Here is a 25,837-nt window from a genome sequence, read left to right on the forward strand (position 1 = left end):
TCCACAATATTCGCGCCTGCAGCGCATTTGGCAGTCAACCGAACTGAACACGAATTTGCATTCTCTAATGCAAGCGAACCGTTGATCATTCATTGGTGGCCGATGCGATGCGACGCCGACGCCGACGCTGACGCTCAACGCTCAATGCTCGTCGCTCGTCGCTTTGGTTCTGCGTGTTTCCCGCTATTGCATTGCGCTCGGTTCGGTTCGGTTCAGTTCGGTTCGGTTCGGCTCTGTTTTTCATTTCAATTTTATTATTTTGCGTGTGTGATTAAAATCGTGCTCGTGTGTGTGTGTGTGTGTGCCCAGCACATGTTCACATAAAGAATATAAATTCACACACACACTAATATACACATACATATATATTTTTTCTATATGTAATTGTACATGCTGTGTCTGCCTCTGATTCTGATTCAGTTGTCTCAATGGGTTTTCTATTTCCAATTCAGTTTCCAATTCGTGCGGCCCGGACCAGACCTGACCAGAGAGACCACACCAGTGGCTGATTCAGTTCAATTTGCCGCCGCGTTACGCTTCAGCGCTGCAACGGCCGCCAGTGATCGTAGCTCACATTTGGTCAGTTAGTGTGCTTGCTGCTCCTCCAGCCTCCCTTTGGCCCCTCTTCTCCCCCTCCGCTCATGACCGCTGCAAGCTATAGAAATGTTAGAGAAGCGCGCGCGATCGCTGATTGATTTTGATTGCGATTAACGATTTTCAGTCAAACTATCGCCCATGTGTGTGTGCGTACGTGCGTACGTGCGTGTGTGTATGTGTATGTGTGTGTGGCCTAGTCAGTGGCTGATAAGAGCGCATAAATTACGCTAAGTGAACGTTGATTGAAGAAAAAATACATATATATGTATGTATTAATAATACATATATATTTATGTTGTCATTTTTTACACTTTTTTTTCTGTGTGCGTGGTTAAAAAATATACAAAAAATACAAATACAAAATATAAAGAAGAGAAACGTAAAAAAGTTATCAGAAATCAATGCGATAAGCGGTTAAAGCGGGAACCGCCGCAGCAACAGCAACAGCAACAGCAACAACAGCAGCAACAACAGCAGCAGCAGTAGCAGCAGCAGTCGCTGATAAACAACGGTCGAGGTGAGTTAAAGCTTTGAGTTCAACTCAACCGAGTTGAGTTGAGTTATTCTTGGCACTGAGTTGAGTTTGAGTTGAGTTTGCTGAGGCGCCTGCGCCAGCTAACGGTGTGTTGATGACGTCGCCGCTAAGCCAAGCTGGGCAGGCAAAAGCGCAAAGAGAACAAATTGAGCGCAGCAACAACTACAACTACAATGAAAACAACAGCTAAAGCCGCAGCCACAGAGCACCACACACAGTTACAGCTCCTGTTACAGCAGCACACAGCAGCAGCAGCAGCAGCGGCGGCTGACAAAATAAACAACAAAACGAAACGTCTTACAGCGCCAGCAGCTCCCCAGCACCAGCGTCAGGCAGCGACATCGACTGCGACAGCGACAGAGGCAGAGGCAGCGGCTTCAAAGCATCCGCTCTGAAAATCAGTGCAGGCAACCGCAGCGTCGTCCTAGGCCATGTGCGGCTAACGTTGTTTTGTTGCCTTGGCTGCAGAAAAAGTTTAAAAACAAAAATTCAGCACAAATTCAAAATCAAAAAATTTCAAATATATCCACAATAAAAGCATTTAAGCAAATTCTGCTCAACGGACAGTTGTTGCTCTAGTTTTTTTTTTCAGTGTTTTGCATATATTTGTTGTTTTTTTTTCTGTTATTTTTTGTTGTTGTTTTAATCGTGTGCGTGTGCAAGAAAGAAAGAAATAGAAAACGCTGTTTTAAATTACGAGCGGGCGAAATTATGAAATGCTAATAAAATTCAAATGCGAAAAGCTGCAAAAAATAATTATTAACGTCTCTCAGAAGAGAAAATTAAAAATAAATAAATGAAAATAAAGTCATATTAAAAAAGAATATATAAGCGTATATATTTGAATAAAAAGCGGTGTGCAAAAAATCTAATACAACAACAACAGAATTTGTGGCTGATGATCATAATGAAGCAGCTGATGTTGCTGATTATCATGATGACGGTGCAGTGCAGCAGCAGCAGCAACAACAACGATAACATCAACAAGCAACGAAGCTAAGAGCGGCTCCTTATTGCAAAAGGTAAGTGACCTCCTTGTATACACAGTTACACCGTTGCCGTTACCGTTACACGATTACACCGTTACACCATTATACCAAATATAACAAGAACAATATCAACTCCTCGATGCCGAAAACATCAGTGTGGCAGCTATTAACGGTATCGAGCTACACTCTCGTCTTCTATTTTGTTGTTCTTGCCTTTCATTTTTCGCCACTCGAGCGGCAAACAACAACAATTCTATTGCATACGCAAAGGGGCCGGCAGCTGCTGTCCATTGAGCAACAACTACAACAACAGCTAAATACGAATTACAGCAAGCAAACGCAGTAAAAACAAAATACGAAAAAAACTGTCGGCAAACATTTTATTGAATTTTATTGTTGTTGTTGCTGTCGCTGCTGCCGCCTGGCAATGCAAGCTATGCGCCTGCGTTGAGCAGAAATCTAAAGCAAAGAGAGAGAGAGAGAGAGAGAGAATGAGAGACCGCTAGCCTGCGAGAGGGCGTGCAGCGAGTGTTGAGTCCAGTCTTGAGAATACACTAAGGCGCAGTTACAGTGGTTAAAAGTCCATTGTACCTCATATATTCCCAACGATCGATATTCAAAAATGCAGGCCTTCCAGAAAATATAATATCAATTCGAATATATGTATATCTAAATTCATGATACAAATATTTAAATTGGATATAAATTCTAAATTCTATAGTCAAATTTGTTTAAAAATAGAAAATCTCGCAGCAATATTCTATATACATATATGATATTTAAATTCACGACATCTAATGTCAGTCTATTTTCTAAATCATATCTGCAATAAGTTATTATAAAAAAAATGTTAAATATAGAAAAGTTTTATATGCAGTGGCAAATATATGTACACAATATATATAAAAAGTTTATATGCATATGAATAGTTATTATTTGTATATTATTAATATTTCAAATATATTCCAGTGTACCGCTTTTGTTGACTTATTTATTCCTTGGCTCCATTGCGCAGCTCAAAAATATACTTGAACCTTTCGTTCAGTAGAACAGTATTTTTCATTTAGTTGTAGATATACATATACAATTTATATATTAAAATATACATTTATTCATATTTTAATTTTCATACATATAAATAAAATATCACTTCATTTCACCATGTTTTAGTGCTGTTTTAGGTCACTGTCACTGGTAGGAAGTAGGGAATAGCACAAACACAGTTATTACTTGCGTTACACTCTCAGCTAGCACGTGAGTCCAAGCAGCTGTAACTGTTACGCACTCACTCAAAGGCACTTACGCTCTCGCTCTCCCTCTCTCAGTTTCGTTCTCTTCTCACTTCTTTTGAGTTGAGCTCATAGTTTGAGCAACTGTTTCGGAATTGAGCGCATTTTGTGCAGACTTTTGGCCGCTGCTGCTGAGGGCAAGGCTCAGCCTGTTACATGTTACATGCCAAGCCACCCATTTTTTACACACACACACACACGTTAGCATACACATAAGCAGCCCGGCATCTTTTCCTGTGCGCGTCTTCGTTACTTTATATTTTTTTTTTTTTCGCTTACTTTATGGCCGCGTTTTACGATGCCTTTGCCAGTCATTGTCGTTTTGCTTTCCACTTTCGTTCTTTTCGGCTTGGCTTGGTTTAGCTTTCCTTGTGCCTTTTTTATGCCGCTCTGCGTATTTGTTGCCTTTCGCCGAAAACATGTTGTTGTTGTTGTTGCTGCTGTTGTTCTTCGGCAGTTTTGTCTTGAGCAATAACACCCGGTCCTCCATTCTCCCTCCATCCGCCCCACTAATAACAATCGCATATAAAGCGCAGCAACAACAACAAATTGCCGCCATTAATTGTAATCAACTGCGTTACCTGACGACAAACATGTTTCTGCATGTCGGGCTGCGTGCTCTTCTTCAGATTCTACTTCTTCTACTTCTTCATCTTCTTCGCCCTCTTTGTACTAACAATATTTGTTCTGATTACATTTGATTGCAACTAGTTGTAGCCGAAGAAGTACTTAGCCATAATTGAGATGGAATGTCTTCAGAGCAAACTCAATTATGGAAACTATCGAAATAATTGTTTTAGCTGTTATTGCTACATATCATAATGCGTGCAGCAAACTTGATCAAAATAATAGTAAAATTCACTAGGAAGGAGATACCATTCGGTATTAAACTCTATAGATACATATAAGGAGGTTTCATGATAAATATAATATATGTACATACATATGTATGTATGTATGTATATATTTACATAGGTAAAAGTACACCTTTACTTTCACTCCCCAATCTTAACTACTCCATTAGCAACTTCTTCTGCTGCATGTCAGCTAGATTTATACCTTTGTTTCAGCCTGTTTCATTGCAATTTATGAGTTTTTCCCTTTCTTATTCTTATTTTTATTTATTTATTTATTTTTTGTTGTTGAGTTTTTGAGTTTCGTAAATGTTCGATATGAACGTAACGCGGAAACAGAGAAGTTTTAACTTACAGCCGTGGCAGGAAAACTCATGAGAACTCATGAGCGCAAGAAGCAGAGCGAGAGAGAGAGAGATAGAGAGAGAGAGAGACAGAGAGAGAGAGAGAGGAGAAATGTGCTCCTTACTTCTTACTAAATACATTGTTCTTAAGCGAAAAGAGAGTATATTTGTTTGACCTATTCATAAAATAGGGCCATTTATTATAATATAATACATTTACACTATTCGGGTGACCGTATTTCGATTATTTATATATGTATGCATTTACATATATAATGTCATACATTTTGTCTAAAATTAGTATATAATTCGATGGACCGCTAAATTAATATCTATTTCTGATTTGTTTTCCTAGCTTGTTTCTACCGTTAATCGGTTATGATTGAGTTTGGGTTGGTAAGGTTTTGAACGGTAGAGTGAGGAAAGCAGTTTATGGAGACTTATCGATTTATCGATATATCGCTCTATAGATAAACTTAAGTGAGACATTGATTACATAATTTTAGTCAAAATATATCAAGCTATGTAAATAAGCTCTCAATTAAATTTACCTATATATCGATAGTCGATAAATCGGTAAGTTTCCTTTGGATACTTTCCAGCTTCTTTTATATGTAATTTGCCTATGAGCAAACAACAAACGTATTGTTTGAATATAGAGTGACCATATTTTTATATTCAGCCAAGTCTATCTATTATTCGATAAACCAAAAAAATCGGTAAATCTCTTTAAATGGCTTTCTTAACGCTTCGGCATCGACTTCTAACGCGTATTGAGCCATCGCTTATGCCCATTCGTAATACATTTTCTTTTCCTCACTTTACTTTTCTTTAATTCTTGTTCCTCTGCTTCTTTTTTGTTTGTTTCAACAAAGTTATTATTGCTTTAATTTCGTGAGTCAGTTGAGTTGAATGCGTGGCAAAGTTTGTTTTTAGGGGTCGTCCTGATTTGTCCTCACTCGATGCCGGTTCCTCCTCCTCATCGTCTCCTCATCGTCTCCTCATCGTCCTCTGCTCTCGCTCGTTGTTTTTCTTCACTTTTATTTCATTATTTTCTTCTTCTTCTTGTTTCTGTTGCTTTTGCCGCCTGTTTTCTTGTGATGCCTTAAATTAAAAAGTTGTTGCGCGTTGTTTGGCACCGGAAAAGTTGCCGTTTTGCATTAGAGAGTGCCAAGGCGAGCGGCGTCAGCAAACGTTGACAACAGCAGCAGCAGGACAGCAATAGCAACAACAACAACAACAGCAACTACAGCAACAGCAACTACAACAACATATGTGAACTGGCAAATCTGTGAAATACTCGATTTTTACGCCTCTGCTCCTCACTCACTCTCTCTCTCGCTCCCTCTCTCTCTCTCTCCCTCTCTCTCTCTCCCTCTCTCTCTCTCCCTCTCTCTCTCTCTCTCTCCCTCCCTCTCTCTTACTCTTTCACATCCATCCGCTCTCACCCTGTCTGTTTTATTTAGTTGGTTGCTGTTGCCCCTTCAAGTTTAATATGTTCCCCAAGGGCCTCATTAGTGGCGCCCCCTGCCAGCCAGTAGCGGCAGCTACAGCTGCCACCTAATATAAAACATTTGCTGTGCACTATTTGGCTCCGTTGGCCTGGTTTTCTGTTTCCAAAAGAAAGCAAAAAAAAAAAAAAAAAAAAAACTGTTGTCAGAATTGGGATTAAGGTTTCATCCAAAACTTGAAGTGTTGGGTCTAATGAGCATTATTATTATTATTATTATGATCATTGCTACCATTATTATGTTGAGCAAATTTTGTCAACATTTGTTTAACAAATTGCGCGCTAATTTTAGGCAAATTTATTCAAGTATTTTTTTGGTATTTTTCTAAAACAAGATTTATGTGTTTTATTATAATTTATTTATTAATTTTTTTCATTTGGTTGCATTAATTAAAATGCACGACAAATCATCAGCCAGAATTGGCAGAAGAAGCAGCAGATAATTGTAAATTGTGATAAGGTATTCAGAATCTGGGCTTTAACACGTTTTCCCATCACGTCTCGTGTTGCGACAAAAGACAAACAACAACAACGAAGATGGGGGCAACAACGTAAAGTCAAAGTTTGCGAGTGGCCTAAAGTAATATTAATGGGCATGGCAGTTCATTGTTTAAATTACCGCCCCCTTATGCGTAGCATAAACAGCCCACCCACACGCGTACTGCTCCATCTGCAGCAGCCCCACCCCCCAAAGCGCTCAAACCCCAAAGCCCAAACCCCAATATGCCAGCCTCGCCCACACCGCCCACACTGCCCGAGTGTTGGTTGTCTTGGCTTATTAGGTTGAGAATGCCGGACAGCCTATACAAACATCAACAGCCAACAGCAGCAGCAGGAGCAGCAGCAGCAGCCAACAGCAGCAACGAGCAACAACCAACAACAACAACAACAACAACAGACTGAATGGAGCAGCACTCAGCAATTATTTGCATACAAGCGTGCGAGACAGAGACAACATACATACACACACACATACACACACACAGACACACACACATACACACACACACACACACACACACACACACACACACACACACACACACACACACACACACACACACACACACACACACACACACACACACACACACACACACACACACATACACTCTGTGTCTGTGTGTGTGTCGTGAAAAACGCGTGAAAATTTTGAAAATGCCTTGCCCATCCTCAAATGGCAACAACTTAAAGCGTCAAAGTCAAGTATGCCAAAGCTCAACATACCCTGTAAATTCATGAGATCATTAAAATATGTACAATTTAATAAACATATAAATACATGTATCCTGCTATACATTTTTCAGAATTTTAGAATATATATGTATGTGTATATGTGTTCTCTCTAGATATTTGCAAGCAATGTACATGAGATGCTTTTCTCAGTGTAAATCCCTAAATAGTCTCTCTATTGAAATATTTTTGATAAAACTATTGTTCAGACAATTTATATTTATAGCTAATGAAAGTCGGAGGAGATCTAGTCTTACTAGATTTTTAGATTTATAAAACTTAAAAGAAGAGTTTAGTTACAAATGCAAAAAAAAAAAAAATATAAATAAAAATATATTTATTTTGTACCATTCAATATTACTCATTTGCCTTTGCGTAGTTATTCTAGACGTTTCAAGTCTTTCTTACCTCTATAATAAAATTTGAATATTACTTACTTAGATATTTGTCTATCCATATTTGATTGCTCTTCATAGATATATGTTTTATAAAATTGATCCAATTTCCTAAATAGAAGATTCGAGGAACATATCAGTTTGGTTAATATAACGATAGCTTGTAAATGATATGCATATATTTTAGGTAGTTCCTTAATGACGTAAAATATATATCTATGAATTACCTTTATATTATAAGTAGTTCCTTAATAATCTAAAATATATATCTATTAGCTACATTTTTATTATTAAAAGTGTCAGTTAAGCTAAGATCTTTCTTTTAGATATTATAATACAGTTTATAAGAAGTTGCATACAGTAAAATTTTACTTTTTACTTTGTGTCTAGAGATCTTAATACTTTTTAGAAGGAGCTATATATGGTAAAGTTTTACTTTAGTATTAGATATTGTATTGCATTATGGAAGAACTCACATATACTTATGCTAATGCCATAAAGCTTTAATGTCTAATTGGTATGCTTATGTTATGAGTACATACATAGGTACAAGAGTATACAGGTACAAGAGCAGACAGATATGTGTAGATATTTGTAATATTCAAGTCCAATGTACTATAGTACTATAGCATTACACATACACCCCATAGATATGACTCTTCAAAGTTATTTTCACCGCTGATGAAAAGTTATATTTTTGGAACATAAAAGAAACATATGTATATAAAAATAAGATATGAATCCATTTCTATGAGCTCTACCTACCAACTTTTCATAGCTATTGTGGAACTCTTAACTTTTGAGTCATGCGTTGAAGGCGTCAAATTCTAGTTAACAATTTCATAATATGAAAGTCAAGAAAAGCAAAGTTGTTTGGAAAAGTTGTTGAGCTACAGAAAAGTTGTTTATTTTGATGGAGGAGATGTTCGCATTGCAACTGTTACAGGGTATTAGAGTCGTGTCAGGAAGCGGCAGGAGCTGCTTATTATTATTATGGAAACGTAGCGTATACGAGCCACACACAAATCAAGCGAAGGACACACACACACACACAGACACACACACACAGGGACAGGGTGGCACAGTGTGTGGTTGTTGTTGTTGTTTTGTAAGTTCTTAGCGCCACGCCGACCGCAGTCGCTGGCCAGAAGGCGCTGCTTGGTGCTATTTGTCCAGGCTTGGGCTGGCATTTAAAGTGATTTAATGTTTGGCTTTTGCTTGCCGAATTGATGGTGCTGGTGGGCGGGTGTGGGCGTGGGGCGTATGGTGATGGTATGCCAAAAATGTGTGCTTATATACGCTGCGCAAATTCAGCATAAATCTATAGACAAACAAACTTGCATAAGCTGAGCAAGCGCAACAGAGACAGACGAAGTAAGGGGTGAGGCAGACAGAAAGAGAGAGAGAGAAAGTCAGAGAGAAGGAGACAGGGTGTAACTCTCGCTGTGGGCAAGGTATTGTGCAATGGAGGATGCGAAATTTATGCTACAGGTGTTGCCGCCCAGCTGTTGGCCTCACAGCCAGCGTTGCCTGTTGGCCGCAATTTAATGCGCTTATGGCCATATAACTTAATTCCAGCAGTTGCCAACTGGATTGCACGGCATATACGGCGTATGCGTATCAATTAGCAGACCGTACATCAGGCCATCCAGCGTGATCAGCGAATGACGCCCCCACCCCAGAGAGAGAGAGAGAGAGCGACAACAATTGGGCCACGGCTCACATTTATTGTTAACTATTTGAGCGTAAAGCAAACTTTTACCTTTACTTTTGGCCAAAAGTTTTGCGCCTCGACTGGGCTAATTGGCTGGCGCTGTGGGTCAGGCAGACGCTCGCCGCAATTGCCAGCAGGCTCAACAGTTAGATTGCCAAACTTTGATTGATTACATGCCGTCTACATACATACATACGTGTATCGATATCTATATATATTTGTGTGTGTGTGTGTGTGCGCAAAGCTTTTCACTTACACTTGGCTTAATAATATTTTAATGGCTTTCGCATTAGCACAGCCATCGTTCACACTAATTAAGCTGTGCTTGGCACGTTGACAGCATCTGGGGATATATTATTTAACAGCTGTTAATTAACATAATTTAAATAACATGTCAAATGGAAGGCAAACGAGCTGCTTAACCAGAGCTGGCTCTGTGTGAGTGTGTGTGTGTATGTGTGTGTGCGTGTGTGTGTGTGTGTGCATTAAGACTTTAAGCATCATCGATTTATAGTCGAGAGTAATTTATTTTAAAATCGATGAATATCGATATGCAGTCCATTTAAGGCGATTAAGCGAGGGAATAAATGAGTATGAATGTGTGAGTGTATATATATGTGAATGTGTGAATGTATGTATGTATGAATGTATGAATGTATGAATGTATGAATGTATGAATGTATGAATGTATGAATGTATGAATGTATGAATGTATGAATGTATGAATGTATGAATGTATAAATGTATGAATGTATGAATGTATAAATGTATATATGTATATATGTATGAGTCCATACATGTGTGAATGCAAGAATGTATGAATGTTTGAGTGTATGAATTTACGAATGCATGAATACATACATGAATGTATGAGTGTATGAGTGCATGAATGTATGAATGCATGAATATATGAATGCATGAATATATGAATGCATGAATGTATGAATGCATGAATAAATGAATGTATGTATGAATGTGTGAATGAGTGAATGAATAAATGAATGTATGAATATATTCAAATACATATATATACATACACATATATGAGTTTATACACATATACGCAAAAATATAAATGACAAATGTAATATATACGCCCTTCTATTCGATTCTCAATGATACAAATAAGCGTGCTTCTGTGCTGTCACGAAAAAAAAAGAAAAGTTTTCTTTATTCGTATCAATTCTCGAATTCCCTTGCAAATGCTGTCTGCCCCACTTCACCACTTCGCATACATATGCTCAGCTGCAAGTGTTTTGGCAAACATTTTGCTGTTCCTCTGCGCCATTTTTTTTTTTTTTTTTTAGTGCTATTCATATTCAAATGCTCTCGAGTTTCATTCAATTTATTGCCAGTCGCAATTTCTATTTGGAGTTGAGCGAGTGTTCGTCGAATGCTCGCTTACAATTCGAAGTGCTATCGAACACTGTTTGCATTTTGTATGCTGGCGGCTCCTGTTCGGTGTTCGTTGTGTAATTAATGCTGCCGTCCATTTTGCGTGCGACAGACTGTGCAGACAGGTAAGAGCGCAACAGAAGCTGCAGCCAAGTGAAGTGTTTCAACAGCTACACCCACACACACAGACACACACACGCAACTACGTAGAGTGAGAACGTGAAATGTGAGTGTTTGGTTGCCGTTGGCGAGTTTCGATAACAAAGTTATTGGACCAACTCTTGCGAGCCAGGCCAAGTTGCAGCGACAGCAAACAAGCAAGAGCAACAGGAATAACTAAAAGCACATGAACAATAAATAAGTATGGTCTAGACGGGAGTGAACTACTTAGCGGATAGACGAGTTGAAAGTGAAGTGCACTTTGTGTTTTAGTTTCAAAGGCAATGTATCGATAAATATCGATTTAAATGAGACCTTGAGTGGATGATCAGCATTAGAAGTTGAATATATAGACACATGAATGGAGAGTCTGCTGGAAGAACAGATGAATTTGACAGCTGGATAAACAGACGGTAATAGAAGGATAGACAGATGGATATATAGACGTATAGACAGTTGGATAAGTGGAAGGATAGATAGAAGGACACACAGAAGGTTAGACAGCGGGAAAGACAGAAGCATGGATAGTGGTAAAGCTAGAAGGATAGAAAGATTGAAAGACATACGGATAGACAGAAGAATAAACAGACGGATAAACAGAAATGTATAAAGATGAATATAAATATGGATAGACAGAAGGACACATAGAGGGAAAGGCAGAAGGATAGAAAGTAGGATAGAGAGATTGATAGATAGATAGATAGATAGACGAATAGTTTGACGGATAAGCAGAAGGATAGAAGGACGAATATACCTATGGATAGACAGAAGGATAGATAGATAGATGAGAAAGACAGAAGGATAAAAAAACTGATAAAATATGGACAGACGGTTAAACAGAGGGATACTCTTACGGACAGCTGGATAAACGGATGGCTAGACAGAAATATGGACAGGCGGATAAACTGTTGGATATCCGACAGGCGGATAAACTAATGGATATCCAACAGGCGGATAAACTAATGGATATCCAACAGGCGGATAAACTGATGGATATCCGACAGGCGGATAAACTGATAGATATCCGACAGGCGGATAAACTGATGGATATCCGACAGGCGAATAAATAGGTGGATATCCGACAGGCGAATACATAGGTGGATAAATCTAGCTAATTTTTTATAGATGGGCAGATGTATACATAGATCGAATTGATTAATGAATTATCATTATCATTATCATATATTATATTGTTGGCTATGTAAGTGGTATATGTATGTGAGAAGGTCCTTCTACGGACTCAATTGATTTTCACATGTTTTAGATTAGGGTATTCAGTCAGTCTAGAGGACTGATGGTCTCTTTTGTCAACAAACTCCAGGGTATAAGCCGCGCTGTCAGCCACGCACAGGCCACACCCACTGAAGACGCCCTCTCAATGCTGCTTCGTGCCAAGAGCTTTGGCCAAGCGTGAGGAAGAGAAGAGGAGGCGGGGGCTGAGAGGAGATGGAAAGGACCGTGGGCCAGGGCCAGGGCCAGGGCCATGCCCAATGCTGTGTTGCCAACTTGGTTGGCTTTCGCCACTTTTGGCTTTTGTGCTGACAACGTCTAATTTCAATTTATTTAGCTCCCAATGACAACGCACAAAGCGTTGAGTGCATTTGGCATGGCTGGGGCGAGCTGGGGTGAACCGGGGGGCCGCCTCCGATGCCAGCCGCTGGTCGTGGGGCGATGCAAAGTTCTAAGGCTAATTTCGATGTTGATGTCGATGTCTGGTGCCAGCCTCTGCTGAGCGCGCACATTTCAAGGATTCATTTGTGTGTGTGTGTGTGTGTGTGTGTGTGTTGTCGAAGTCAGCAGAAAAGCTGGCAAATCAGTAAGCCAAAAAAAACAACTCAGTGGCACTTGGCCCAGGTCCTGGCCAAAATCAACAAGTGAAAATGCAAATGTGATTATTTATTAAGCGCTTTAAATAATTCTGCTTCGCCTGTCTTCTGCCTTTCCTCACGAGTTACACTCGCACTCCCTCACTCTCTCTCTAACGCTATCTGTTTCTATGTCAGCTGTTGTCTCTGTTCTTGCTTTGATTTACTTCTGTTGCTAAAAGGAAGCGCGAGCGAGACAGAGCACACCTGCAGAGGGCAACAGGTTACAGGTAAGCAAAGGGGCGACATGGAAATGGAAATGGAAATTCATAGCCGAGCCAATTGAAAATTCAACAAATGCAAAATGTTTTGTAATTGCCGACGCGCGGCTTTTGTCTGCCTCGCTTTTCCGGTTGCCCGCTTTTCCTGCCACCTGTTTTCACCTTCTTGCACCTGCTTCCACCTTCGGCTTGCTGCGGGCTTGATTAAACGTCAATAGGATTAAAGCATTTTGCCATTGTTCGCTTTAGTTGCCCTGCATCATTTGGCTTCCAAGGAAGCTCCAAAAATATAAATTAAAATATGAAATTGAAAACTGAACAAACTTGACAACACTCTCAACGCGCAAATGCTCTTCCCGCTTGGCCCGCGTGGATATTAACTCAAGTTGTTTTGGGTCTCTGCGAGTCTCAGTATGAACATAAGTTTGCTAAAAGTTCGGTTTAACGACTGCTGAAATCAAGTAGAGACCTTCTGTTAAGTTATTCAATTAATTTGGGGTTAAATTTAACTGGCTGTTAAGCAGTGCTGTTAACATTAATAATAAATGTAAAAGTTTTGCTGTACAGCACATTTTACACATACAATTTCTCTATGTTCGTATTCTAAACTTTGCTGAAACAATTTTTCGAATTGAAATTTTTATTCACATTTTAATTCTAGGTTTGAGCATGGATATTCTCTTTGAGGTATTTAGATCTAAGTTTAGGATTTAGGATTGTATGCTTAGATTTCGGATAAACAATGGTTCAGTTTTGACATTTCAGTGAGCATTTGATTCTAGATTTTGGATTTCATGTTCGGGCTTGGGCTTTGCTCAACCTCTTTTAAATGTTCTATGCCATTAGCTAAGGCTTTGAAATAATGTTTTGATTATGATTTTTCCTCTTAGGTGATGATTCGACATTCAGATTCCCGACATCGGTTCAAGCTTAGCTCCATTGCGAGGTTACGTGTTTTGCTTAGGCCTGTAATGTTTTCTTTATTCCAGCTCTTCATCTCCATTCGATGTTTTCTATCAAATCATGTTTCAGTCTTGACATTTAGCTTCTGAGCTTTTGCTTTGAGACATTGGATTGCTGATCTGGGCTCAGGCATAGCTTAAGCTTGTTGTTTCGAGGCTTAAGCAAATGTTTGATGCTCAATCGATGTTTCGATGAGATTTTGGTTATTCTTCAGAGATTCTTATATAGTTCGTTGAAATATTCTAGTTCGGGTCTTAAGTTTAGTTCTGTTCATTCGTTGTTTCAGGCTTTGACATTCAAGTAAGGAAGTGAGACCTCTTCAGGATTTTCTCCAGCTTCATTTGGGTACCACGTTCCTCTTCCTCCTCTTCCTTTAATAACTTTCCGCTCGGCACATCGATTCAAAATGTCTGCTTAGGCCATGCCACCACCTTGGGTTTTTCGATCGGGCCCCCGTTCAATCAATGCCAGGAGTCGTCTTACCCATTAATTGGCAGAGCATTTAATGAGGTCTTATTTTGTATGGGCGGCGCCTGTGCTCCAGCATGCAAATTAATTTCAAGCAATTTCTTTCGGCTGGTTACTGGCAAACTAATGCCCAAAGTGGATGCTGCTGGTGGGCGTGGCATGGGCATGGTCTCCATATTTTCATATTTCCGTGGGCAGGTGAGACTGTGGCCAAATAAGCGTCATTAGGCGCTTAGCAGGCGCCTCGAGTGCCAAGTAAAAAACATCCTCTCTCTCTCTTTCTGTCTCTTTCTCTGTGCTGGCATCTTGTCGTGCTCCTGCGCATCCTTCACAACGGCGAAAAATGATTTTTCCAAATTTCAATGCTGTCATTGTGCCGAAAATGGGCGACAGCTGCAGCCGCGGGGCGATTTCATTAAGACGCCAACTCACATCTCTTAGCTGTGCGTAGGCGTTGCTCCTCTGGCCACGTTCCGTGGCTGAGTGATAAGAGAAGCAACAACAAATAATAATAAAATCAGAAAAAAAAGGCAACGGGCGAAGGTTTTGCGTTTTGCAGCAAAAGCAAAAACGTGTCGAGGCAGCAATGTGGCAAAGGTGTTTGTAACGCAAATGAAGCGGAAAGCAAAGAGTGAATGGCAAATGCGCAAGAAAGAGCACACACACACACACATAGGCATATGTGTATATGGCTAAAGAATCTTGGTTTAGTCCTTTGTCAACTGGCTTTTAGCTTTGTGCGTCATTTGAAGTGCCGCATCGTCTGACCCTACCTCTACCTCTACCTCTCGCACGACCGTCTCCTGTTGCCCGCTGCCCGCTGCCCGCTGCCCTCTGCTTAATGAGCGTTAATAAAGATGGATCGGATATCAAAGTTAAAAGCGGCCTACACGAGCCTCGTCACAGTATCCAAGCCGACGGCAATTTCATATAATCCAGCGTCAAATTGTGTAAAACCATAAGTGTTTCACCAGAAGCCAAAAATATTTGCACTCAACAGCCGAGGCAAATGGGGCTGGCTTGAGTGATTAAGTGAGCGGAACGATATATATATTAAAATGTTTTTCAAATTTTCGATTGAATTGCATATTTCAGGCATTTATAGCTGGGCCTGAACGCAGGCTTTCGAGTTGAGCTAAAGGTCAACTGAGTCAGATTCATCATATATACATATAGAGTGCTATATATCTATAGAGCTGATTAGTGCTGAAATCGAAATTGGGTTTCCCATCTGTGTGTAAATCAATATCTTAGATATAGAGCATTTTTGTTGAAATTTTATATATCCCAATCAAATTCGACAGATTCGATTTGAGTTTTGCTTAAGAATTCTATAAATAGCTGAGAACTCTTAGGAATTTAGCATCGAATTCCAAAGTATTTGGAGTTAAGAGTAATTTTGATACCCATTAAGATCTGTTAATCACAACTTAATAATATTAATTTGATAACTTGAAGCCAAAAACAGTCAACGAGAATAACAATCGAATTGCTGACATTTATCCAAGTAGGGGTATCTTCTAGTCGGGCACGCTCCAACAGATTAATCATCGTTCTTCAATTAAATTATTGCGCTTGAAAGCTGCTAACAAAAAGCAGGAATAATCATGTTTGTCTATAGGTTTTATCCAATCCAGGATATTCTGTAGTCGGGTGCTCCCCACTAGATCATTCTGCCTTGCTCGATTCAATGATTTCCATTCATTACCTTGAAGCCAAAACATTTTGGAACATCAAGCAGGAATAACTACTTTTACCTTTAGATGATGACCAAGCTCCAAGCTCATTCGCTAGTTGAGCACTATCAATTTCATCTGAGTTCGACTATTCGGTAGTGAGACATTCTCCATAAAATCCCTCTTAATTTGGTATGCTGATATAATTTCATTACGTAAACTTCAAGCATGCAATAGATAAGCAAGAAGAACTATAGAGTTGATAGATTTGGCCTCAGTCCGAGTATTTCCCAGTCGGTCACTCCCCACTAGATCCACCTTTGGTTAATCTAAAATCAGCAACAGATGGGCAAGAATAAAACTATATAAATGCTATCTTTGCCCTCAGTCCGAGTATTTCCCAGTCGGTTACTCCCTTTAGATCAATCTTAATTGTTCGCTAAAATGATTTCATTCCAATTCAAACATGCAACAGATGAGCAAGAATAATTATAGAACTGATAGGTTTAGCCGTAGTTCGAGTATTTCCCAGTCGGTTACTCCCCACTAGATCCGTCTTAATTGTTCGCTAAAATGATTTCATTCCATAAACTACACTTGGAGTACTTGCTAGTCGGACACGCTTAATGCTTCAACAATGTAAACAGCAAGAACAAGAAGACTATGGATTCGACTATGGATTCGTCTAACGGCAACAGCTTCTGTTCACTCAGCTTACCTGACTTTACCTTAGCTTGCAATGAAGCCAATTAAGTTGAGCATTGTTCGCTGCATATTTCCGTAGCTGTCGTCTCTGGCGTATTTTTGCACACATATGCATTCAATTAGCTGGTCTGTTAGCTAAATTGGCATTAATTTAATTGGCAGTAAGCTGGCTGCTGTTTGTTGGCCAAGAGAGCGAGAGCGATGCACCCGTGCGGCATGTGGCATGTGGCATGTGGCATGGCAAATAAAATGCCAAAATAAAATTATCGCAAACGAATTAATCAATTACATTGATGATGCATTGCAAGCCCTCGATGATTCAGTTTTGTCATGGCACATATGAAGAGGTTAACGTATCAAGAGAATACATAGATATTAGCTTTCATCTATTGGCTAGCTTGAGCTGGGAGATGAGCAAGAATTTGGTTTCTAATCGCTCTTAAGTAATACAATCAGAAAATAAAATGGAATCAAATGCTTGACATTTATTTGAATATGTTGCTCTTGAAATGACACTGAGAGAAATTTTCGATTGTTGAACTCTGGGTGTATTTGATGCAAGGAAATCCTTTCAGTTTTCATCAGGGATTTTGCCAATCTTCTTATCTATGTCATTCTAGATGATCTGTCGAACTGCATTGCTCCTTAGCGAGTAGAAAAATCTATTTTTTCTTGGTCAACTCTCTGATTCGACGATTTTTAGTCTTTCTTCTCTATTTTTTTTATCAGCAAGGATTGTACTTTGAAGGAGTTTCAGGATTCGGTGTTTTTTTTCCAGTGAATCGGAATAGTCTCAGGAGATTCAAGTTTCAAAATTTCTGATTTTCTGTTGTAGCTTCACATTAATTTCTGGCAGTGTACACGCTTAGCGTATTCAATGTGACTTTGGGCTTTGTGCTTGAGGCCTTTATAGCCGAGTTGTCAGAGAGAGCGAGAGAGAGAGAGAGAGAGAGAGAGAGAGAGAGAGAGAGAGAGCGAGCGGCTCATATATACGCAATGAATGCGCGGATGAATGAATGTGTATATATGGCTGAGTTCCTAGAACAGATATATTGTGCTCGTTGAGGCCATAGGCGGCTTTCTTTCTTTTCTTTCGCATTTTGTTCCGACTTCTGCTTACATAACAAAGCGCCAGAGTGGAGCTCGCATTGCCTTGGCAATTTATTCCGCAACAGTTGGATAAATTTCATAAGGATCTGACCTGACATTAAGCTCGAGCCGACGCAATATCAATATCCCATTCCCATTCCCACTCCCATTGGCAATGCCACTGCCATTGGTATTGCCCCATACCCTTCGGCCCATTGCGGATTTGGGCATATTGAATCTGTCTTCTATTTTATGGGCGGCCGCAGGCTCTGTTCGTTAAGCTTATTTCTGATTCAAATGCTGCCAACACAAGCGACATATGTACATATATATCTACGTATATACATATATGTCTGAGTGTATATATGTATGCATGGCTTTTTAGCCACTGACAATTGAGTTTGTTCTGCTCTGCTGTTAAGCTGCAACTTACGCAACAATTTCATTTTCACAGAACTCGAGCTGAAGTCAGCCCCAAAAACAACAACAACAACAACAACAACAATGCTGCAATATCTCGCTCTCAACTGACCCTTACATCCACATCCGCATCCGCGTCTGCATCCGGCATTCATCTCGGCAGCAATTAGCAAGTCAATGCGCCCGGTAAAGGTGGCAACAGCCACAGCTGCCAGGATGTCCACAGGATAACAAAACGTGTTCAACATTGCAAATTCTATGGAATTTGTAATTGTCCTTTTGTTTGTTGCTCTGTCCGAAACCGAAATCAAATTGCGGTGCAAATGTTTTTTAATTGCATCGCCCTGCCACAATCGCAAATCCCATTAAGCACTCGTTTGCCATATGCAGCAGCAGCAGCAAAGCCAAAGTCAACAGATAAAGCCAATATCCGATAGCTGGCAAACACTTTGTATGCGGCTCAAGGGCTTACAAGCTGAGCAAAGGCGTAAATCCGAATCAAGCAATATCCAACACGTCCACAAGCAACTTGTAAAGTTTGTAGAAAGCCAGAAGCAGCTTTTTCTAACCGGACCTGCTTGAAAATGGGAATACACATAGTGGGAGGCGTGGCAGAGTGTATAGGTATATATACTTCAGGCTGATCTAGCCATATCTATCGATCAGTGTGCATAGAATGATGATAATTGTAACTTTGCTTTGGGTTCAGGGTATTTTATAGTCGTGCACTACCGACTTGTTTACTTCTCTATTCCTCTGTGTACTTTGACTGAGAATTGTGAAAATCATACTTAAGAAATTTTGATCATAGCTACATGGGAATACATAATGTAGAGTATTTACCTATTTAAACACTTTTCTAATGATTGAATATAGCACAGTTATATATGTAGATACCATTCATCGTTTCTATAAGCTTCATATAGCACAAATGTTATTTAGTATTGATGGCTAATGAAAGCCTAACTGTTTACAGGGTATTGCATAGTCATGCATTCTTCTGTCTCATACTCTATTTATTTACTAATTTACTCTACCCACTCTAGGGATAGATATAACCTTATATAGGGTATCACAAAGTAGCATATACTTATATATCCAACTGATTACAGGGTATGGTAAATTCACATGTTTTCATTTTTACCTAATGTGGAAAAATTTTTACTGCTGTATTTTTCAATTTTTACCAAAGACAGGCAGGGCTATTTACAGGGTATCTATATGCTCATATGTCTATATTTTCATATATGAATATTTTATATTATCATACAATATATCAAATTCTTTACAGGGTATCGTAAATTCATATTGTACTATATTTCCTACCTAATCCAAATACAGTCAGAATCTATTACAGGATATGTTACAGTACATCAATCTCATGTCGCTTTGCTTCTAGTTACTCAAAGTCCTGCTAGAAACAAGCTAAACTGTTTACAGGGTATAGCAAAACTTACATTAACATATATCAATTTATATGCTATATTCTCATCATCCATTTCTTAAGTCTCAGCCCACCACTATCACACATTTTCCAGGGTATCGCAGAGCCATTTATTCTCATAGTTATTTCATTCCCATGGTCCCACTCTAGCAATTCCAAGTCCTGCCAGAGCCCATTGCTTAGTCGTCTATCCTCACATCTCACATCATTTTGCAGGGTATTGTTTTTCCATAAATTTTTCGCAATTCATCGTTTGCCAGGCCTCTCCATCCAGCTTCCACGCACATAAATTAGTCGAGTTTTATTCAAAAATAGTCGTAAAGCCTTTAGAAAGTTTATTACTTTCTAAACTACGAAATGTTCAGTAGTTGGCTCGATTGAGTGTGAGAGGAGAGAGAGTGTATTTATATAAGTGGCGAATGAAATACAAATGGATCGTAAATCTATCAGCTGGCGTGTTTCTGTCCGTTTGTCTGTCCGTCTGTCTGTGTGTGTGTGTGTTTTTGGTCTGTTTTCATTGGCGGAGCGTTTGGCTTGTCAATTGCTTTTTCCAAAGCCATAAACTTCAATATACATACTGTAAAATTTATAAATATATACATACATATGTCTATATGCAAGAATTTAGCAAAACTGTATATATGTATGTGTGTGTGTGTGTGCCTGGCAGAAATTAGCGGCCTCAAGTTAATTAAAAAATTCTCGGGACATGCAACAAGTTGACGGCTAGCCATGACGCACGAGAATCGCGGCGGTCGCATCTATTGATAGAATTTATGATTGCCATTGAAAATGTTGAAATTATGAAAGCATATACATATGTACATATGTATGTGTATATATGTATGAAAAGTATTCACGGCGATGGCCTCTCTTTGTCGTGCAACGTAAATTTATTGGAAACACGTTGCCAGACGCCAATAAATGAAACATAAATTCGAAAATGCGACAACTGAGGAAGCTGCCTACGACTACATATATATATATAAAAAAAAAATAAATAAATACTAGATGCTCTTTCTATATATGTATGTGGCACAATATCTTGTAGTTTGTCCCTCACTTTTGCCAGCTCCACTTCTTTCACTCTATTTGCCATCATGTTTCGTGTCCGAATGTCAAGTTGCGGCTCTTGAAACTTGCCCACGGCCAACTGCAGGCAAATGCAATTGAAAAGCCATTTAAGAGCTGTTCAGCGAAGCAACCAAGTTGCACGCTAAACTGGGGCAGGAAGTGACCCTTCAGCTTGTACATATATATATATTTAGGTATATACCTGTATAGAAGGCACTGCAAGCTGAATGGCGTAGAGCTCGCGCAGCGCCCTTTGTGAAGCGCGCAAGGAGTTGCTCGGTCAAAGTGAGTTGAGCTTTAGCTTCACTGAAAGTCGCCTTTGTCTGGCAGCGATTCAACAGATTTGGCATTATTAAGCCATTATTAACATGCACTTAACAGCGAAAGAGCTACAGAAAGTAGTACAAAGGTACAACAGATTATTTACTTACCATAAGCAATTAGCACAGCTACAAGTCTGAAAAACCAGCTACAAATTTAGCTCTAGATGTTGCCATAGTTCGGAAATGCAATAATGAATTTTATCCACCAGTTAAATTGCTAATCTCTAATTTAATCTCAATTCAATGTAGCACACAGTTAGGCCATCTCATCTGTGCTTCTGTAATGCTCTTGACTAAAGTAGCCCAATGAACTTATCCTCATGTTAAATAGGTTATCTACCCCGATTTTATTTATTCTGTTGCAACTAAATTTAGTGACATATTAAATATATTTTTCTGGTTAATTGTAATATAGACAAAGCTACATAGCTCTAACGAGTTGACTGGAAGAACACTCTGCAAAGTATATTCTCATCATAAGTCAAATTTATCCCCAAGCTAAATATATTTTGTCCGCAAGAAGCATAGCTTACTCAAGTAGACTGTACAAAAAATTTAACAAGATTTATCACGCTCCTACGATGTTATGTCTGACTAAAAATAGAAATAGATGATAGAAATAAAAATTTCTAGTCTGAAAATATATTTAATGCAATGACAAATGCCATCGCCGCTTTGTTCATTGTTGTTCATAGCACTTATCCGCACAATAAATTCTCTGTTATTATAATCTCTACATAGATTCAGTTGCTCTACTTCAATTGAGCTCTGCTTGAGTTTGACATAACAAATTGTTTATCTTCATGCAGTAATCGAGCTATCTCTATTCTAATTCGAAATGATTTTCTCTATCTCACTTGATTATCGTTTGGCATAAGCTAGTGGGATTTATCCTCACGATAAATTGTCAGTAAGTCCAGTCTGTGCATAGATCATATTTCTGCTCGGCTCAAACGAGAAAATTATCCACATGATAAATTGATTAGCCGCATGTTTAGTCCTATCATAGATCAAGCAGCAATCAAGCTGTATCCCAAGAAAAATAAAGCATGAATGAGTATTCCATATAATTGATGCAGAAATGTGTTCCAAGGAATGTATATTAAACGCTTGGGATTACACTGGGCACTTAGGTTAAGCAAATTTGCTTAGTCTCACATTTGCCGCCAGCTGCAGTTGGTCATTATTTCAATTTGCAATTGAGTCAAATGACAAACGCTGTCTATAAAGCTCTCCACTCTATCATAGGGGTCATCTCTCTGGAGGTTTGCTGCGAGACACGCAATGTGGCAACATGCTGAGGCGCTGCTCCATGTATCTCTACATGGGTGTGTGTGTGAGTGTGTCTGGGTCGGGGTGTGGCAATTGCATTTAATTGCGAGCCCCAATGCAATTAGTCAAATGCCATACGGCGGCGGCAGCGGCAGCAGCAGCGGCAGCAGCGGCAGCAGCAACTGTTACAACATGAACCAAACTGAATGCAACACGCGAGCACTTGAAATTCTCCCATAAGCAGCCATGTAATGTGACATCATGTGCTCTCCAGCCATAGCTATGGCCCTTGGCTTTGCCCCTGCTCCTGCCACTGCCCTGCCACTGCCCTACTCCTGCTCCTGCTCCTGCTGGCCCTACTTCCGGCCCAGTTCATGCCCCAGCGCTTGTCCCTGCTGTTTCTGGCTCTCTAACATACCCCCAGCTCGTATCCCTATCGCCGCTCTTGGCCCACTCTGGCCCAGCTTGTGGCTCTCCGCTCAATTGGCTTGGTCAGCAAAAGTTGGCCCTGGCAGCGGCCAAAAGCACCCAAACCACTCGGACAGCAGCAACTACGCACCACTTATCCATGCGCTAGCCATTGCATATTCAATAATAATCCCTCCTCTGGTATTAGCCACAAATTGTGTGCTCGTCCTGCCTCTCTCTATCTCTCCCTCTCTCTCTCTCTCTCACTCTTACGCTCCCTCTCTCTCTCTCTCTCTGTCGTACTGTCTCGCTTTTTATTTTGCTAAACGTACGTACACTTAATATCGGTGCTAAAGCTCCACAATATTTTTCCACATGAATACGAAAGCAGCGCACACTATATGACAGTAAACAATCGCTAAGAGGGATTGCTATTGATTTTCAAGAATTGTTTTCCTAAAAGTTTAGCCAAATTGAACTATATGTTCATTATGTCAATTTAATCGTACAGTAAATGCCTGATATATGAGATGATATGGGATAAAAATTAAATATATTTTAAATAGTAATATATATATATTTAAATATTATTTATATTAAAAAAATTATTATAAATTCTTATCATCAAAGTATTTTTAAAATTTATAAAATTAATAGCAATATTTTTGCTCACATAAAATTCTTAGCCCTAAATATATTTTAAATAGTAATATATATATTTAAATAATATTTATATTAAATATATTAACATCAAAGTATATTTAAAATTCATAAAATTAACAGTAATAGTTTTGCCTACATAAAATTCTTAGCCCTAGCGTCCATAGCGCAGCTCTACTGTTCAATTAAATCGCATGTAATTCGATTTCAATCGACGTATTTGATGTGTAATTACTTATCGGCTCAGTTCTTGAGTAGCCACTTTATGATGTATGAAAATCCATTTGGAGTGCTTGGCATTTGCTTTGGAGCCTGTTGCACTTAAGCGGTGAGCACTGTAGAGCCGGCTATCTGTTCGAGCGCTCAATTTGTTTTGGCCTTAAACGTGGCGAATGCGAAGTTTTCAATGTCGACGACGACGGCGTCTTCTTCTTCTTGTTTGGGTTTCAAAAAAAAGAAAGAAGAAAAGTAGGAAGCAGAGCAAAAAAGGTGGAAGAAGCAATGTAACATTGAAACCACAAAAATGAGTTTATACGCGACACACGACACATGAATTCCACACGCACACACGCACACATACGCACTCACACACACACAGACACATCCCGACATGCGTGTGTGTGTGTCGATAACCCAGAGCAGCTCCAGCCGCGCTTTCAGCAGCTGCTTAGTTAACTGTGCAAATATTGGGCACGGCCCGGACCGGAGCTGAAAGCAAACACGATTTTTCCCAATCCCTGATGCTGATGCGCTGTCTACGACCCACGGGCTAGAAAAAAAAAAAAAACAAGGAAGTTGCAGAAGAAGCAAACTTATGTTGACTGTTTGCCCAGAATGTCGGGAATTGAAATTGGCTAAGCGCGCTCACAGGTTCAGCTGGCAACTTTATTTTGAACCTGTTGAAAAATACATTAGCTTGCCATATTCCAACTACAACTACCCGATGTGGGGCTGATTCCCTTAAAATATTGATCATAAAACTAAAAAGCAAGCTGCCATTAAGTTCATAAAATGAGGTTGACTATGTGGGGCGAGGCGAGGCGAGGCGTTTCTATACAGTTAAAGGGAAACGGAAGTTTGCTCGTGAAGTTGGTTTTAAATATGTACATGTGGCAAAGGAGTTGATAGAACAGGAATGGGGATTTTTCCCTTGAATCGAACTGGATTTGACATATATCAAATATAATATCGTACCAATTGGGGTTACTTTAGTAGTTGTCTATTTATAGATTGGTAGAAATATCAAGAGCTTATAGAGCTTAGAGCTCTAAAATTTTTATTTTCACAAGCTGTTTCAGAGCTGAAAGAATGACAAGAAGTGTAGTTAAAAGCAGAGCTATTTATATAGCTAGCAATACAGTTAAAAGTATAGCTAAATTTTTATCAAGAAGTTTTGGTGGAAGTCTAGCTAGAATCCAGCTACAGTTGAAACAGAAAATATAGCTACAGTTGTAGCAAGGGTTATAGCAAGGATTGCAGCCAAAAGAATAGCTAGACGTAAGGATTGCAGTATAACAGTAAAACTACAATCATGGCTATAATTACAACAAGAATTATAGCTAAAAGTAGAGACATTAGTTAACTTAAATTGTTGGTGAAAGTGCAGCCAGAATCCCGCTACTGATATAGGTGAAAATATACCTATAATTATAATTCAAATTATGACTAGAAGTATAGCTAGAATTGTAGCTAAAAGAATAGCTGGAAGTATAGCTAAAATAGCAGCAAGAAATCTAGCTGGAAGTATAGATAGAAGGGTAGCTAGAAGTACATATACATATGTATGTAAAAGAGCAGCTAGAAGTGTAGGAGAAGGGTAGCTAGAAGTACAGAGGTATAGCTTGAAATTTAGCCATAAGTATATAAGTATGGCTAGAAGGGAAGCTACAAGTCTAGCTAGAAGTATAGCTTGAAATTTAGCTAGAAGTATATAAATATGGCTGGAAGGGAAGCTACAAGTCTAGCTAGAAGTATAGCTTGAAATTTAGCTAGAAGTATATAAGTATGGCTTGAAAGGCAGCTAAGAAGTATGGCTAGAAGTATAGCTTGAAATTTAGCTAGAAGTATATAAGTATGGCTAGAAGGGAAGCTACAAGTCTAGCTAGAAGTATAGCTTGAAATTTAGATAGAAGTATATAAATATGGCTAGATGGGAAGCTACAAGTCTAGCTAGAAGTATAGCTTGAAATTTAGCTAGAAGTATATAAGTATGGCTAGAAGGGAAGCTACATAGCT

General features: G+C 39.2%; 1 protein-coding gene across 4 annotated transcripts in view; it reads left to right on the forward strand.

The window, feature by feature from the left end:
• The first annotated feature begins 2,024 nt into the window (after positions 1–2,024).
• dnc (phosphodiesterase dunce) overlaps positions 2,025–25,837 on the forward strand; it is a 233,721-nt gene continuing 209,908 nt past the window's right edge. For all 4 annotated transcript variants that reach the window (XM_089265057.1, XM_089265058.1, XM_089265059.1 and 1 more), the window contains exon 1: positions 2,025–2,154. The gene's annotated coding sequence lies outside the window, so the exon portion shown is untranslated. The remainder of the gene's footprint in view (positions 2,155–25,837) is intronic.

The sequence above is a fragment of the Drosophila navojoa genome, chromosome X (assembly GCF_054131105.1).
Source record: "Drosophila navojoa isolate 15081-1374.11 chromosome X, UAZ_NAV_1.0, whole genome shotgun sequence".
Classification (NCBI taxonomy): Eukaryota; Metazoa; Arthropoda; class Insecta; order Diptera; family Drosophilidae; genus Drosophila; species Drosophila navojoa.